Source organism: Salvelinus fontinalis, chromosome 6 (assembly GCF_029448725.1).
Source record: "Salvelinus fontinalis isolate EN_2023a chromosome 6, ASM2944872v1, whole genome shotgun sequence".
In the NCBI taxonomy this organism is placed as follows: Eukaryota; Metazoa; Chordata; class Actinopteri; order Salmoniformes; family Salmonidae; genus Salvelinus; species Salvelinus fontinalis.
Genome location: NC_074670.1, coordinates 72,094,357 through 72,103,503, shown reverse-complemented (window position 1 = coordinate 72,103,503; position 9,147 = coordinate 72,094,357). Strand labels below are relative to the sequence as shown.

At 47.8% G+C, this 9,147-nt stretch overlaps 1 protein-coding gene and 1 non-coding gene across 3 annotated transcripts in view; both read right to left on the bottom strand.

Moving 5' to 3' along the window:
• Nucleotides 1–2,079: 2,079 nt before the first annotated feature.
• On the bottom strand, nucleotides 2,080–2,156 carry trnat-ugu (transfer RNA threonine (anticodon UGU)). Its single transcript has one exon. It is a non-coding gene; the product is annotated as a tRNA-Thr (tRNA).
• A 6,772-nt stretch (nucleotides 2,157–8,928) lies between these two features.
• LOC129858411 (proheparin-binding EGF-like growth factor) overlaps nucleotides 8,929–9,147 on the bottom strand; it is an 11,919-nt gene continuing 11,700 nt past the window's right edge. For both annotated transcript variants that reach the window (XM_055927612.1, XM_055927613.1), the window contains exon 6: nucleotides 8,929–9,147. This exon is cut by the window's right edge. The gene's annotated coding sequence lies outside the window, so the exon portion shown is untranslated.

The window sequence follows — 9,147 nt, the reverse complement described above, 5'->3', positions numbered from 1 at the left end:
CATCTCTCCTACCCTCTCACCCTCACTGCACTCCACAGGGGGTCATCTCTCCTACCCTCTCACCCTCACTGCACTCCACAGGGGGTCATCTCTCCTACCCTCTCACCCTCACTGCACTCCACAGAGGTTCATCTCTCCTACCCTCTCACCCTCACTGCACTCCACAGGGGGTCATCTCTCCTACCCTCTCACCCTCACTGCACTCCACAGGGGGTCATCTCTCCTACCCTCTCATCTCTCCTACCCTCTCACCCTCACTGCACTCCACAGAGGTTCATCTCTCCTACCCTCTCACCCTCACTGCACTCCACAGGGGGTCATCTCTCCTACCCTCTCACCCTCACTGCACTCCACAGGGGGTCATCTCTCCTACCCTCTCACCCTCACTGCACTCCACAGGGGGTCATCTCTCCTACCCTCTCACCCTCACTGCACTCCACAGGGGGTCATCTCTCATACCCTTTCACCCTCACTGCACTCCACAGGGGGTCATATCTCCTACCCTCTCATCTCCCCTACCCTCTCACCCTCACTGCACTCCACAGGGGGTCATCTCTCCTACTGTCTCACCCTCACTGCACTCCACAGAGGTTCATCTCTCCTAACCTCTCACCCTCACTGCACTCCACAGGGGGTCATCTCTCCTACCCTCTCACCCTCACTGCACTCCACAGAGGTTCATCTCTCCTAACCTCTCACCCTCACTGCACTCCACAGGGGGTCATCTCTCCTACCCTCTCACCCTCACTGCACTCCACAGGGGGTCATCTCTCCTAACCTCTCACCCTCACTGCACTCCACAGGGGGTCATCTCTCCTACCCTCTCACCCTCACTGCACTCCACAGGGGGTCATCTCTCCTACCCTATCACCCTCACTGCATTCCAGAGGGGTTTCTAAACCAACAAAGATACCACATCAAACAGCCAGGCCCATGGCCGGGGGAAGCAGGTCACCCACACACATACACACACACCACCAGCATCAGCATCCGGACAGAAGGTGATTTCACTGTGTGAGTAACAGTTGGTTGAGTCTCAAGTCTGTCTCTGTTTATCAGTCCCGCTCAGTCTCAGCCTGTCTCTGTCTATGAGTCCTGCTGAGTCTCAGCCTGTCTCTGTCTATGAGTCCTTCTGAGTCTCATCCTGTCTCTGTCTATGAGTCCTTCTGAGTCTCATCCTGTCTCTCTCAATGAGTCCTTCTGAGTCCCATCCTGTCTCTCTCAATGAGTCCTTCTGAGTCCCATCCTGTCTCTCTCAATGAGTCCTTCTGAGATTCAGCCTGTCTCTGTCTATGAGTCCTGCTGAGTCTCAGCCTGTCTCTGTCTATGAGTCCTTCTGAGTCTCATCCTGTCTCTATGAGTCCTTCTGAGTCTCATCCTGTCTCTCTCAATGAGTCCTTCTGAGTCCCATCCTGTCTCTCTCAATGAGTCCTTCTGAGTCCCATCCTGTCTCTCTCAATGAGTCCTTCTGAGATTCAGCCTGTCTCTGTCTATGAGTCCTGCTGAGTCTCAGCCTGTCTCTGTCTATGAGTCCTGCTGAGTCTCAGCCTGTCTCTGTCTATGAGTCCTTCTGAGTCTCCTGTCTCTCTCAATGAGTCCTTCTGAGTCTCAGCCTGTCTCTGTCTATGAGTCCTGCTGAGTCTCAGCCTGTCTCTGTCTATGTGTGCCACATCAACCAGACCAATACAGTTTTTAACAATCACTTTGGCACTAATTTCAGAACCTTGTGGTCATTTTTCAAAACTCTAGACACAAAACTCAAAACGGTCATCACTTGTAACCCAGGCTGTCCAATGTTCAAAACATTGCATTGTGCATTCATATCGTTAAAGAAGCCTTGCACTTGCAGAATCATTGGTTCAAATAACCCATTTATCATGAAATACCATAGGAACATTCATTTAGATCACCCACACACAAGATACCGATAGTTTCACTGTGTAGTTGTTCGTACAATCATTAAATATTGTAGTACAAAATATGTGATACATGTTTCATTATACATTTACATTTAAGTCATTTAGCAGACGCTCTTATCCAGAGCGACTTACAAATTGGAAAGTTCATACATATTCATCCTGGTCCCCCCGTGGGGAATGAACCCACAACCCTGGCGTTACAAGCGCCATGCTCTACCAACTGAGCCACACGGGACCACCATTATGCTACTACACGTGAATACATCACTGTAAAAGGACTAGTAGAGAGAATACTCCAGACACTGTCACGTTCCTGACCTGTTTTCTGTTGTGTGGTATGTGTTTAAGTGGTCAGGGCGTGAGTTTTGGGTGGGCAGTCTGTTTTCTGTTTCTATGTTTGTTTAAGGGTTGCCTGGTATGGCTCTCAATTAGAGGCAGGTGTTTGGCGTTTCCTCTAATTGAGAGTCATATTAAGTTAGGTGTTTTCACACTGTTTGTTGTGGGTGGTTGTCTTCCGTGTCTGTGTATGTTGCGCCACACGGGACTGTTTGTGTATGTTTGTTCGTTCGGTTTTTGTGTAGTCTGTTTTTTCCCTGTTCTTGCGTTCTGCGTGTTACATGTAAGTTCTTAAGTTCAGGTCAGTCTATGTTGTTTTGTTATTTTGTAAATCATTCCAAGTGTTTGTTTTCGTGTTTCGTCGTCTGCTAATAAATCATTATGTATTCACAACCCGCTGCACGTTGGTCGAATCACTACTCCTCCTCTTCTATGAAGAGGAGGAACGCTGTTACAGAACCACCCACCAAACCCAGATCAAGCAGCGGGTTAACGGACAGCAACGACAGCGCAAGAAGGAGGAATGGACATGGGAGGATGTTTTGGACTGTAAGGGTTGCTACACATGGGAGGGGATCCTGGCTGGAAAGGATCGCCTCCCATGGGAACAGCTGGAGGCAGCTCGGAGAGCGGAGGAAACCGGAGAGAGGAACCGGCTATGAGGGGGAAGCCCGAAAAGCCCGTGAGTACTACCCAAAAACTTCTTGGGGGGGGGGGGGCTAAGAGGTAGTGGGCCGAGGGCAGGTAGGAGACCTGCGCCCACTTCTGAGGCTAACCGTGGAGAGCGGGAGTACGGGCAGACACCGTGTTACGCAGTAGAGCGCACGGTGTCTCCTGTAGGTGTTCATAGCCCGGTGCGGGTTATTCCACCTCCCCGCACTGGTAGGGCTAGATTGGGCATTGAGCCAAATGTCATGAAGCCGGCCCTACATATCTGGCCACCAGTACGTCTCCTCGGGCCGGCTTACATGGCACCAGCCTTACGTATGGTGTCCCCGGTTCGCCTACATAGCCCGGTGCGGGTTATTCCACCTCCCCGCACTGGTCGGGCGACGGGGAGCATTCAACCAGGTAAGGTTGGGCAGGCTCAGTGCTCAAGGGAGCCATTACGCCTACACGGTCCGGTATATCCGGCGCCACCTTCCCGCCCCAGCTCAGTACCACCAGTGCCTACACCACGCACCAGGCTTCCAGTGCGTCTCCAGAGCCCTGTTCCTCCTCCACGCACTCTCCCTATGGTGCGTGTCTCCAGCCCAGTGCCTCCAGTTCCGGCACCACGCACTAAGCCACCTGTGCGTCTCCAGAGCCCTGTACGCACTGTTCCTTCTCCCCGCACTCGCCCTGATGTGCGTGCCCTCAGCCCGGTACCTCCAGTTCCGGTACCACGCACCAGGCCTATAGTGCGCATTGAGAGTCCAGTGTGCCCTGTTGTTGTTCCCCGTACTAGCCTTGAGGTGCGTGTCTCCAGTCCGGGTCCACCAGTTCCGGCACCACGCACCAGGCCTACTGTGCGCCTCAGCAGGTCAGAGTCTGCTGTCTGCCCAACGCCGCCTGCACTGCTCGTCTGCCCAGCACCGTTTGAGCCATCCGTCTGCCCAGCGCCTTCTGAGCCATCCGTCTGCCCAGCGCCTTCTGAGCCATCCGTCTGCCACGAGACATTAGAGCCGCCCGTCTGTCCCGAGCCATTAGAGCCGTCCGTCAGTCAGGAGCCGCTAGAGCCGTCCGTCAGTCAGGAGCCGCCATCCAGTCAGGAGCTGCCAGAGCCGCCAGCCAGTCAGGAGCCGCCAGCCAGTCAGGAGCTGCCAGAGCCGCCAGCCAGTCAGGAGCTGCCAGAGCCGCCAGCCAGTCAGGAGCTGCCAGAGCCGCCAGCCAGTCAGGAGCTGCCAGAGCCGCCAGCCAGTCAGGAGCTGCCAGAGCCGCCAGCCAGTCAGGAGCTGCCAGAACCGCCAGCCAGTCATGAGCTGCCCTCCAGTCATGAGCTGCCCTCCAGTCATGAGCTGCCCTCCAGTCATGAGCTGCCTCCAGTCATGAGCTGCCACTAGTCCTGAGTTGTCCCTCTGTCCTGAGCTGTCCCTCTGTCCTGAGCTACCTCTCTGTCCTGAGCTACCTCTTTGTCCGTAGCTACCTCTTTGTCCGTAGCTACCTCTTTGTCCTGAGTTGTCTCCTCTATTGTGGAGGGGCCTTAGTGAGGGTTCCTGGACCATGGTCGGGGGCGAGGGTCGCCACTCAAAGGACGCTAAGGAGGGGGACAAAGACAGTGGTGGAGTGGTGTCCTCGCCCACCGCCGGAGCCGCCACCGCGGACAGATGCCCACCCAGACCCTCCCCTTGAGTTTTAGGGGTGCGCCCGGAGTTCGCACCTTGAGGGGGGGGTTCTGTCACGTTCCTGACCTGTTTTCTGTTGTGTGGTATGTGTTTAAGTGGTCAGGGTGTGAGTTTTGGGTGGGCAGTCTGTTTTCTGTTTCTATGTTTGTTTAAGGGTTGCCTGGTATGGCTCTCAATTAGAGGCAGGTGTTTGGCGTTTCCTCTAATTGAGAGTCATATTAAGGTAGGTGTTTTCACACTGTTTGTTGTGGGTGGTTGTCTTCCGTGTCTGTGTATGTTGCGCCACACGGGACTGTTTCGGTATGTTTGTTTGTTCGGTTTTTGTGTAGTCTGTTTTTTCCCTGTTCTTGTGTTCTGCGTGTTACATGTAAGTTCTTAAGTTCAGGTCAGTCTACGTTGTTTTGTTATTTTGTAAATCATTCCAAGTGTTTGTTTTCGTGTTTCGTCGTCTGTCTAATAAATCATTATGTATTCACAACCCGCTGCACGTTGGTCGAATCACTACTCCTCCTCTTCGTATGAAGAGGAGGAACGCCGTTACAGACACAGTGGAGTCATTGAACAAAATATGAAATGTATTGATGAAATACAATAAAATCACAACATAGGTTTCTTTGAATCAAAGCAAAAATAATAGCTACAAAAAAAGAAAAAACAGTTAAAAGTCAACTGCAGTGTTCCTCACCTGGCTTACTGTAAAACATCAACTGCAGTGTTCCTCACCTGGCTTACTGTAAAACATCAACTGCAGTGTTCCTCACCTGGCTTACTGTAAAACATCAACTGCAGTGTTCCTCACCTGGCTTACTGTAAAACATCAACTACAGTGTTCCTCACCTGGCTTACTGTAAAAAGCAAAACAAAAGATTGATTACTGTACTTCTATATTTCCATCAACCCTGTCTTGTGGATTTGGCCACAGGTTCTCATCCACATCACAATGGATGTTTTCATTAGCCAAACATCTTGGGAAGAATCTTCGGCCATGGCGAATCCAGGCCTGACACTGGTCTGCCGTGATGTCATTGCATGCGTCATCCATGGCCTGGAGAAGGGTGGCTTGTTCGTGAGGGCGCCTATTATATACCTTCCACCTCCATGTCGAGAAACATTCCTCAATCGGGTTAAGGAAAGGAGAGTATGGGGGTAAGTACAGGGTGGTAAATTGTGGATGGGCCTGAAACCATGCTTGCACCATTTGAGCATGGTGGAGCCTGACATTATCCCACACAATGACATAGGTCATGCCATCAGCTCTACAGACCTGATTTAGCTCATCAAGGACGGTTACATTCGAACAACGGATCATGTGGCTGCCTGCAACTCAATATATAGAGTAGAGAGCTTTAGATGTTGTTCGACCAAACATTAGAAAGGGTAAGATGCATAATCTAAGCAACTTTGACCGTGGTATGATTGTTGATGCCACACATGGGTTTCAGGCCCATCCACAATTTACCACCCTGTGCTTACCCCATACTCTCCTTTCCTTAACACGATTGAGTCATTTTTCTCCACGTGGAGGTGGAAGGTATATGATAGGCGCTCTCAGAAACAGCTGCCTTCCTGGGATTTTTACGCACTACAGTCTCTAGAGTTTACAGAGAACGGTGCGATAAACAAAACACATTCAGTGAGAGGCAGTTCTGTGGGCAAAAACACCTTGTTAATGAGAGAGGTCAGAAGAGAATGTCCAGACTCATTCAAGCTAACAGAAAGGCCACAAACGCTCAAATAACAGCTGTTTAAAACAGTGGTGTGCAGAAGGGCATCTCTTAACGTACAACACCGTGAATAATTCAGGCTATAATAATAATTTGTGGAGACAAAAGGGGTCCTACCCAGTACTAGATAGGTGTACCTAATAAAGTGGCCGGTGAGTGTACAGTAATGTTAAATCTGAAAACATGGTCTGGAAAAGTGGTACATGAGACCATAGAAACTGTGTCTGATAAAGAATGATGATGAAATATTACATCCATAGATAATGTAGTCCAATTGGTTCATATTCCACGGTAATTGGTGTCAGTGGATCTCGTTATCCTGAAACTTTCATGATCTAAACATGGAATATTGTTCGTCGGTTTAAGTAAAACTATGCATTAAGTAATGCAACAGATACTTATAATTTTTAGCAGTTGTATCAATTGATAGTTAGATCATTGTAATGATATGAATAGACAGTCATCTCAGATGTAATGTGTGAATTGTATTTTGAAATGGTAATACTTTGATAGTCGTGTCATTTTGAACAGGTGATTTTAGTTCAATGAACAACTGATCTTAGCTTTATATGTATTGTATCCAAGCAATTGGAAAAAGTTTTAGAGTTTTGAAAAATTAGCATTTTGATCATTGGTTGTGCATTTTGTGTCTAGAGTTTTGAAAAATGACATCAATTTTCCGAAATGAGTGCCAAAGTGATTGTAAAAAACTGTAAGCCAGGCGATGTTATGTTACACAGCACCACAGAATTGTTGTTTAGCCACAGGGTATTTACTGTACGGGGCTGCTGTGAGCTCTACATCACCTCTGTGGGGTGTTGGTATTCAGGGGTGCTCAGTGGTGGAAGGATTTAGTGTTATAGTATAGTTGCATATGTGTGTGTGTGTGTGTGTGTCTGTTTGTGTGTGTGTGTGTGTGCGCGTATTCAGGAGTGGTAGTAGAGTTACTCATATGTTACATTAGTAGGCAGCGTCTCTGAGCGTGCCATCTGTTGGCTGTGTGACTAATACTGTGGTGGTGTAGTGGAATGATGCGGTGTACTCTCAGATCAGGTGTCCCAACTTCATCTGCTCCCCCAAAGGCTTCCTGTTCCTGGCTAGTGTGCAGCAGGTTCATGTCCCCCACCACCCACTGTAACCAGCCACTTAGTAATGTCAGATTTATCTGTCAGGGATCCTGATGGGGTTCTGTCATCACAACTACGTAGTCTTATATCTTCACATTACTGTAGGTCGAAGGAGAACAGCTGTGGATATACTAGATTACTGTAGATCAATGGAGAACAGCTGTGGATATACTAGATTACTGTAGATCAATGGAGAACAGCTGTGGATATACTAGATTACTGTAGATCGAAGCAGAACAGCTGTGGATATACTAGATTACTGTAGATCGAAGGAGAACAGCTGTGGATATACTAGATTACTGTAGGTCAAAGGAGAACAGCTGTGGATATACTAGATTACTGTAGATCGAAGGAGAACAGCTGTGGATACACTAGCGTACTGTAGATCGAAGCAGAACAGCTGTGGATATACTAGATTACTGTAGATCGAAGCAGAACAGCTGTGGATACACTAGCTTACTGTAGATCGAAGCAGAACAGCTGTGGATATACTAGATTACTGTAGATCGAAGCAGAACAGCTGTGGATACACTAGCTTACTGTAGATCGAAGCAGAACAGCTGTGGATATACTAGAGTACTGTAGATCGAAGCAGAACAGCTGTGGATACACAATCCTTGTAGCTGGCAGACCAGGTCTGCTTGTGATTTTGCCAGCCCTTCGGTCATTGGCATGAACACATGTCAAGATGATTTATGGAAAGAGAAAATGTTCTTACGAAGTTAAGAGTAAACTTAAGTTACTTAGGAAATGACATAAGAGGGAACTCTTCAGAACACTTGCACGGGCTGGCTGCACATCCTGAAGGTGACCTTTGGCCAGGATACAGGTGCTCTGGTTGAAAGGAGTAGCTGAAGCACGGGCGGGAAGGAGGGAGGAGAGGAGGGATAAAAGGGAGGGGGTGAGAACGGAACATAAATATTATCCTTTCTATAATTACAGCCAGTGACTGAAAGACCAAAAGCACACAGTAGTGTTGTCGTCCCAGACCGGTCTCTCTTAAGTATCACTACAATATGAGGCCATAGTGACACACTCAATACAGGAAGTTAACCAGATAGCTATAATAATGGTGACCTTAACTATCAAGGTGAAGCCTAGACCAATAGTATAGAAATGTTATTAACTTATAATAACAGATAGGAGCAACTTGAGGTAAAAATGATATATATTTTAACCACCTCAGATCTTGAATCTTGATTAAGATGCCTTTCTTCCAATCCAAAACAGACCCTTTACAGACATTAGATCAGTGTTTAGAGGTAACTTTGTAGCAACATGATTCTGAGTTTAAAACACTCATCAGTGTATAGATAGCAACAGGATACAGGATATGAGCAATACAGCTTTTACACATGCAGCCCAATTATTGGCAAAAAATCTGATCTGATTGGTCAAAGGACCAATTAGTGGAAAAAATATCAGAATTGTTCTGCCTGTGTAAATGCAGCCTTCGTAACATAGATAACACATAAGACAATGACTTCAGGGATTCAGAGAAAAAAAAACTTTATTTTCTGAGAAGAAAAACATTTTTTTTGACTAGAAATCACTTCAAAACTGCAGGTTGTGTCCAGGATGTTTTTCTCAAGGAGGGTTATTCGTTTTTAAAAAGGCTGAACACTTGAATGAATTCACATTTCATCATGATCTTAGTATGGATCTCAGTGTATATTACAGTACAGTAAATAACCATATTACAGTAACTATAGTATAT